Below are 9,166 nucleotides of genomic sequence, written 5' to 3'. Positions count from 1 at the left end.
ATATATATATATATATATATATATATATATATATCTGACTCATATGCTTTCCAATAATCTAGAAAATTAACAATAGCAGCAGCCTTATAGGATAGTCTCTGAAAGATTATAAAATTGCTCGTTTGTACAGTAAATTAGTTAACATGTGGTGGATTAATCATGTCTTGGTGGTTTAGTTTTATCCCCAGAATAAAGACTGAAGAAATTTTGATATTATGTCATTGTGCAAACACATGGAAAGGGGATCTTCCTGAGCCATGACAGGAGTATACATTTGATCGGTCAATACTGTGTGCACACATGCATGTGCGTGTGCACACACACACACATACACACACACACAATTCATATGAAATTATTTCTGCAACCATGTGACCAATCACAGTGATTCAAATGAGTTAACAATGAGGGGAAATCACCAACGTCAGAAAAACATTAGTTGACTTGTATCCACGCCCATTATACAGCAAGTATAATGGACTGTGAACATGAAGAAAAAAAGGGGGGGGGGAGTCACTGCAGTGTTAAATGGCAGTTGCTATAGAATATGTCTGAATAGAAAAATTACTAATGAGGTGGCCCAGGTCTCAAACCAGCTACCAAATGCCAAGTATAAGTGAAATAGCACTGCAGAGCTGGGATGCAGTGACAACACAACCCCAGCCAACAGACTCACAAGACCATAAAGACAGCTGAATGGGCAAAGTGGGTTACCCAGGGGTGGAAGTGTTAGAAGACCATAGTTTACAACGTGCATTAGCGTCCTAATGAAAAACCTAATCCCAAACTACTTGCCTTGTGATTATTTCCCAGGATGACTAATCACAGAGGAAATTAAGAAATGAAATGCATTAGAATTAGCATCATCATAGAAATCAAAGTGTACTTGTTTAAGGGGCGGAAAGTAACAACCAGAAGAGATTTTTTACAAGGAGTGTGCATAGATTCACTACTTTTTTTTTTTCTTTTGAATGTTGGAGTTATATTCAATTTTACTGACAGTATATTATGATCAGACAGAATTGGATCTTTCCTTTCTATTCAGTCATGATTAGATGCTGACCATAGACGTGAGCAATGGGCCACTGGTGACAAATGGCCCCAACATCACAGGAGAGAAGAAAACAGAGATCTATGATTCTACTTCTCAGGAGGTATTCAACAAAGCCTGATTTTAGTCATTGCAGAAGGACCAGTGGGTATATGTATGGTCTGTGCTTGCCTTTACAAGGTAATTCAGCCATAATTACGAGATCATGAACAACCTGTTAGGGTTTTATTGGGCCTTCCTCTCCCTCCCTCCCTGCTTTCTTTCCTTCTTAATAGATGTGGCATATATTGCAGTTAATCTTAAAAATACCTTAAATGATCAGAGGCGTTGTTGTTTTACAAAAATGAAAATGCTTTATATAGTTCCAGAACAAGAAGAAACAATCTAAGACACTCAGATAGTACAAGAAGCAAACAAACAAAATTTGAGACTTTCTCCCTCCCCTCCACAGCATCTTCCTCCCTTCCCATTCTCCTCCTCCATTCTTCTTACTTTTCTCCACTCTCCCCTCACGTGGCTTTGTTACTTCCACTCTCTGTTCTTGTGGTGGTTCCAGAGACTAACCTAGGCAGTTTCTACTTCTTAGCAAGGGGTTTTATCCCCTTTTAATTTAACTCCTTTTTGGAGGGTAAGCTTTCCTCAAATTCCCCCCAGACTAGGTCTTTTTTTTTTTTTTTTTTTTTTTTTTGCCTTTAAATGGTCTTTTGATTATACCTTCTTAAGATGCAGAGAATGTCTCCCCTTAGGCCCAGTGTTGCTCTTTCTGCCCTCCTGGCACTGCAAAGGCAGCTGGTGGGGTGAGATGGGCTGTGTTTTATGCAAATCTGGGGTAAGTCCCAACTCTGCCATGAATTCCCTGTCCTTAGGCAAATTTCTTCACCTCTGAACCTCTACTTTCTCAGCTATAAAACCAGGTCAATGACATCTGCTCCTCAACTGAATATTACAGAATATAAGTGAATGACCTAAACACATGCTGTGGCATATTGTAGTGCCCCCCCCCCAATAGATACTAACTTCTCGGCAACCTGAGCCTTTCTTCTCAACTTTGCTATTAAGAGCCAGCATACAGGTTTTTAAAACATTTTCCTTTTTCTTCTCTTCACATCCTAGTTAATCAGTTGGGGATTCTTCTCTCTATGTTGCCTTAGATTTAGATTAAGACTCTTCCAGGCCCAGGATGGTTGGTAAAAACAACTTCCCTCTATTTGCCTGCCTAACAAGGATGAATGACTCTATCTCTGTGGTTTATGTTGAATGCCCGATAATGCATCTCCAAGAGAAGCACTTAGCAAGAATACCCATAAATATAGCTATAATGTTTATTCAAACTACTCTATTTGCAAGGCCAAGTATACAAATGAATGATGAAAACAGACAAAATGTGTCACTAAAATTAGCCTGCACTGTTTGTGAGGTGGGTAATAGTAATACAGTTGTCTCTTAACAGCCTGTGTTCCAAAGAGCTTTAGTTACGTAAGAAAGATTTATTATAAGAACAAGAAATTTATTCTCTTCTATCCTAATGTGATGTCTGCTGGTTGGGGAATGCAGGTCACAAAGATATATTGCTCAAAGAGCGCTCTGGGGAAGGCCCTTTGCCTCCAAAACCTTGACATTTGAATATTACATAAAGTCGATTTATATTCCTTAATCATACAAAAACATAGAATCTCTTTCCTTTAGCACCATCACAATCATGTCCTATAGAAATGGAATAGAACTCAGAAGTTATTTACCATTAACAAGAGAAAATGAAAGGGAAGAGAATCGTTGTCTGATCATGAAAGAGCAACTCAACTTAATCCATATCGATTCCAGAGCTGGATGGAGGATAAATGCTTGAGACACAAGAACGTTGATTTTTGCCTCAACAGAAGGAAGGAAGGAAAGGAACAGACTAAAAATATTAACTACCCATTATGTATGAACAGCTGTACCTAAAATATTCATATTTTATCTCATTCATTTATCTTTACAAGTTGTCATTTTACACTTGAGGAAAAGAACAGACCAGAGATATTTATGGGGTTTGTGGTGGCCACTCAGCTAGTGAAGAGCCTAACTGACATTCATCTCCATTTATGATTGATTCTAAAACACTTCCCATTCTACCATTCTGTGTCTATAACCTCAGAGAACACTTCCACACCTCAAGCTGCTGAAAAGTGCAATCAGTGACCAAATGGGTAAACCCTCTCAATCACCAGAAGTGGGTGTCCAGAGTCTGTAGGAGCAGAGCATCAAGGAGAAGTTCCTACAATGGGTGGGGGTTGGGCTTCCACTTTAGTTTACTATCTTTCTTTTTATGTCCCTCTCTCTTCCTGCCACCATTCGTGTGGTCAACCTATTGGAAGTTACAGCTGCATCCTTTTTTTAAGACAGCAACAAGAGCAGTTGCTTCTACTCTGTGTCCTGGTTAGCGATTAGTCCTTCACATTTAGGATATTGATACTTGCATATCATTCATGGCTGCATTTAATCCTTAACACTTACCTCAAAGGTTGTTTCCTTGTCCCACTTTTTTCTAGGTAAGGAAAGCTCATTTCACGAAGGAAAGATTCTTGTGTGGGGACAAATAGCTGAGACATTTGTAAGCTGGGATTCCAATCCGGATCTGTCAGACTCAGCCTCCAAGATCTCAACATTCTTTGGAAGGAAATTGATAGTAGAAACAAGAAAATCAACCCTTTCTATGTGAGGGATTTACCTCAACATTTTTCTTGCACAAGTTAGCTTAGAGGATGATAGAAGTGCTGAACCTAGCCCTGGTTTTTAGGCATGAGATTAGTCTTATTCATTCTCTTCTTGCTTAACTATCCACAAGAACTCTCCTTTTTCATTCATCAACTTGTCAAGCTTCCTCTTTGTCTACCAGGGGAAATATGACAGGGAGTTAACACCTTGTATCTGTCCATCAAGCTAAACAAATTGGCTGCAACTATTGAAGGAAAACAATGGACTTGTCCACCCCTATACAAATCCTTATCACCCTCTTTATCTTTGAGGGGATGGGCGTCACTGCTGCACGCAACTTCATTTATATCTGGTTCCTCAATGCCTAAGCAAATGAATAATGAAATTCATTTTCTCTTAGATTGCAGAGAGAGGTAAGCCAATGCACCACAGCTCAGGCTCACGTAGACCCACTTAGAGGAGAGCAACGTTTAAACAGGGAGTCTTTTTATGGGGGTCTTCGTAGTCTCTTTCAACCCTCTTGCTGCCTTCCTCTCATTTCAAACAGAGAGGTCTGGGAAGGGATCTCTCACCTGCTCTTCTGGCTTTAGAGTAGAGTGGAGGTTGGTTCAAATCTAACAAAACTGTGCATCTGAAACACTTTTATGACCTCATACTGAATGATGTTTACCTCTAACTTGTTTGCCTTCAAGTTAACTATTAACTTTCTATATAGAAATGGGCTAGGACCCTATACTAAATCAACTTGCTATAAATTAAATGTATCTCCTCCGTTATTCTAATATGTCTTCCCTCTCACCTCTTAGTCTATGTGTCTTAGCTAGTAACCCAAAAGGTAGCAGATGACACTCCTGCATTAGAATAATTCAATGAGAATTTACTAAAGAGACTAATTACAAATATGTGGGCAGAGTTTAGGGAAATCACAGGGAACAGTAACATTCTGTGCCACCTCGGTCACTTCTAGGCAAAAGGGGAGAAGGGAGGAAGTGGTAATGAATGCCAAAAGGAGAGAGAGTGGGAAGCGGGTCCATAAGAGAAGCTGTGTTCTCTGCCAGAGGAAAGCTACCAATTACAGTCTCAAAAGGAGAAGGAAGATGCTTCTCCAATTTACTCTTCTTCCTTCTGGTCTCTTCCTGGAGCTCCTCTTTGGACAAAAGCCATAAGAGGCTGGAAGGCAAAGGAGCTCATTAGTGTAATCCAAACAAATCAGCCTCTTGGAGTAGAGTGGTAGATTAAAAAAGGGTGGAGAGTGAATCTGGAGGGGCCAACAAGATGTCCATCACACTCATCTTCAAACTTTACCCAGCGGCTCCACACTTACCCTGGAACCCTGACTGTACTACTGGAACAAAGACCTGTCTCTCCCCTCTACTGCAGATTAAGTGTGATTTCACCGCCTAATTGCTTTTGTTTCATATTTGGCTGATTTTCCTATTACATTATGCCCTCCGGGAAGGGCTGGGACTACATCTAATTTCTCAGGAAGTCTGGTGTTGGCCAATCAGGGAGCAGACTGTTGAGGTCTAATGTAATGTGAAATCATCAAAACCTGTATAAACTTTACTTAGAGTGTATAAATGAAATGTCAATGGATTTAAGCAAATTGACCAAAGTCTCTCACAGGGAATGAAGTTGATAAAACACTTAGACTTATTCCAGATTTAATGCATTTAGGTTTTGTGGCTTTAGTTTGCAACTGGGACATCTCTCTCTCTCTCTCTCTCTCTCTCTCTCCCTCCCTCCCTCCCTCTCTCTCTCTCTCTTTCTCTCTCTCAAAAACACACACACAATTTGGGCATTATCTCTCTGGGTTAAGATAATTTTTGGAAAGGCAATGTTCATCTTCTCCAAGAATTCACGTGGGAGAGGTTGATATTCTACATGAATGTAGCAGGAAATAATAATATCCTGCCTTTTATTTTGAGTCTCCCTACCGTCTCACTCCCTCTAAATCACCGTGTAATCAATCTGAAGCAGCAACATGCAACAGCATTAAAATTAGGGATGTTTGGAGAGGGAATTAGTCTACTCACTCATTATTCTTGATTAATAGAAAATTATCCTGCTAACATTTACTGTGCTATTCATTTGTTATTTGGAAGTGATTAGCTACAAATAGCAGTTAAGAACAAGCCAGTTTTGGAGTTTCAGCTACAGCTGTAATTACCTCTGCAGTACCTCTTCCTTCAAACACGCCTTCTTCCCTCGAGCATAGCTCATACCCTTCCCTACACACCACCTCCTCTCAGATATTAGCCTTTTCTGTATCTCAGCCAGTGTGAAATCAGCTCTGCCCACATTCTCCCCCTTTATGAAGACCTGAAAATCATCAGGGAAGGTTAGATTATGGCCCAGAGCTGGGAAAGCTCGGGGTGCAGATGATTCTGTTTCCCAGATTTCCCCATGACCTGCTTACATCTTCAGTCTTCAGCACATTTCTCATTTACCAGTGTTTCTCCAAGAAGGAAACTGAGGGCCCCAGGTCAGCCAGGGACCTAGCCCCACTGGTAGGCTCTGTGATCTCTGCACTCCTTCCTTACTTTCCCTTTTAAACACCCCACACCTGGACATTTCTTTTCTGTTCCTCAGGGTGTGCTCATGATTACCAGTGCTCCCCTGGGCTTTTCTGGTTGTTCACTTTGAATTCTTCCGTTTAAATTTCCACTTTTTTGCATTTTGCTTCTGGTGGGGAACTATCACCACACTGGTGGTTACTTAAGAGCAAATGAATAATTTACCCTCAGGTATTAACAATGACTGAAAATGGGCTTGCTAAGGTGTTAATCATCCTGAGATATATACATTTTGTCACTTTTAGGGCCCTAACTAGTAATTCTCAGCCCAAACTACTCATTATTATCATCTCAGGAGCTTTTTGAAACTTTCAAAGCCTGGGCCTCATGTCAGAGTCTCTCCCAATAAGTCAGGTGGAGGCTAAAGCTAAGAGTTGGCTCTTGTTGGGATTTCAGGAATTCCTAACAAGATACTGAGGGAATTGTTATTATCCAGTTCATCCAGCCAATATAGTGCACTTAAATTCATAGTTTGTTAGGTGCTAGGTCTTTCTTCTAAGTCTAAACCTTTTGCCTACTTTTACCATTCAACACATTTTTAGAGCCTGTTCTAAATCATTCAGAGTGAAGGTATCCCACTCCAGAACTCTGCATTAGATTCTGCAGAGATCCACATTTTAACAAATTCTTGTGACAGACGAACACACACTCAAGTTGAGAACCACTCCTGGTGTTAGGCAGAGCCAAGGCCCAGAATTACCAAAATTACAAGCCAATTTGATTGTGAGTTTCCCTTTCCTTTCTTTTTTCTTTTCTTTTTTTTTTTTTTAGTTATCTTGCAGTGGACCATTGGTCCCAGCCATAAAAATATACACTCCAAGTGCACCTTTGACTTATGTTAGAGAATATGATTTAATAGGACACAATCAATGAATTGTTTGATATGACATTTACATTGCCTTATGTTCAGGTATGTTTATTCAACCCATCATTGAACTCAACATGCATCTGGCGCCATCCAGCATGAGTCACTGCATGGCAATGAACACAGACAGACTCAGTTCCCTCAGGGAGCTTAGAGCTTAGTCTCCTCAGGGAGGATGTTGTGCACTCAACTAGCACAAGGCAGAAGACAACAGGTGATAAAGTCAAGATCTGAAACAAGAATAAGCAGGAGTATATTCTTTTCATTTTTTAATATTTCATATTTGAGAGACAGAGAGAGACACAGCATGAGCCAGGGAGGGGCAGAGAGGTTGGAGACAGAATCTGAAGCAGGCTCCAGGCTCTGAGCTGTCAGCACAGAGCCTGATGTGGGGCTTGAACTCACAAGCAGTGAGATCATAACCAGAGCTGAAGTCGGGTGCCTAACCGACTGAGCCACCCAGGCGCCCCAAAGCAGGAGTATATTCTAAAAGACCTCCTGTAAAGGAGATAATAGATGAGTTGAATGTGGCAGAATGGGCTAGTTTACACTGGGGGCTTAGCACCCAAAGCAGATTGATATTAACCAGGATGAGCCTTGGCTTGTATTATTCCCCCTCCTCAAGGGGCTTTCACACAGCAGGTCTCTCTGGTGAATTCTTGTTTATCCTCCAAAGCCTTGCTCTCCCTCCATCTCCTCCATGAGGCTCCTTGCTGCCCTTAGGGCTGAGATCATCATCTCTCCTTTGTTCCACTACTTCGTTTGTGACTGCTGCTATGCTAGAAGCATCATGCCAATCATTTGTAGGAATGATTTATTTAAATAACTGACTCCACTAGATTGTGACCAACTTGGTAGCAGAAAACATGATGTATTCATCTTGGAGTGTCCAATGCTTAGCAGACCATCTGGCAGATAGAAGGTGTGTAATACATGTTTGCTGATTTAACAATTATATTGCAATGATTAATAGCCTAACTGACCAGTTTGTATCCTGACTCTACAGCTTGATATCTATGTGACATTCATACAGTTATTTAATCTTTCAGTGTCTCCGTTTCCTTATCAATTAAATGGGGACAAAAGAACTTTCTGATACTATTTAAAATACTATTTTGAAATAACAAATGTCACTACTGCTGATACAAGGATACAATGATTTAGTACAGCAAAGTGTACAGGTGTGGGCCTGGGGCATTACAAGTGTTCAATAAATATTTACTAATATTTTTATTAGTGCTAAAATTGGATAGATCTTTCTTCCCTACATCATTCTCATTGGAATTCATTTTATTCCACTATGGCAGGGGAAGTGCTTGGGCAAGTGGCTGGTCATAAATGCATCTGTGACATCTTATTTTGATATAGGACTCCCATTCTCAGCACTTAAACCTTTTATGGATATTGCCTTGCATCACTACATGGCATTAGCAACTGACATAGAGAGGTCTCAGGTATTGTCACAAGTCACCCAGTGAGAAAGCAGAACAGACAGATCAGACGTTACACGTTTAGGTCAATGCCTCCCGCTCCCCTACTAAGGACTGAGAGTTTTGCACAACAGGTCCTACCTTCTAAACTACATGCTTCCCAAACCCTGAGGCCAATTTCAACTTTCTACCTTAAATAATGGAGTTTCTCTCAGCCTGAGATATTGTGCAGGTTTTAAAAAATTTCCTCTTCTACTGCTGAAGAAGAGCTTTCAAGCAAACTGTCATAAGCTCTCTTACAGATGGCACTGATCAGTCCACCAGCTTCCACCTCTAAAGCAGTGACTCTCTACCTGGAGTGTTTTTGCCCCTACTTGGGGACTTTTGGCAAAATCTGGAGACGTGTTAGGTTATCACAGCTGGTGGGTGCAACTGGCAGCTAGTGTGTACAAGCCAGGGATGCTAAACATCCTTCACAGGCAGTACAGCCCTGACAACAAATAATTATGCTGACAAAATATCAATAATGCCAAGGTCAAGAAATTAT

The sequence above is a fragment of the Herpailurus yagouaroundi genome, unplaced genomic scaffold, assembly GCF_014898765.1.
Source record: "Herpailurus yagouaroundi ecotype Mexico unplaced genomic scaffold, PumYag 163, whole genome shotgun sequence".
Taxonomy (NCBI): domain Eukaryota; kingdom Metazoa; phylum Chordata; class Mammalia; order Carnivora; family Felidae; genus Herpailurus; species Herpailurus yagouaroundi.
This window is presented reverse-complemented; position numbering follows the sequence as displayed.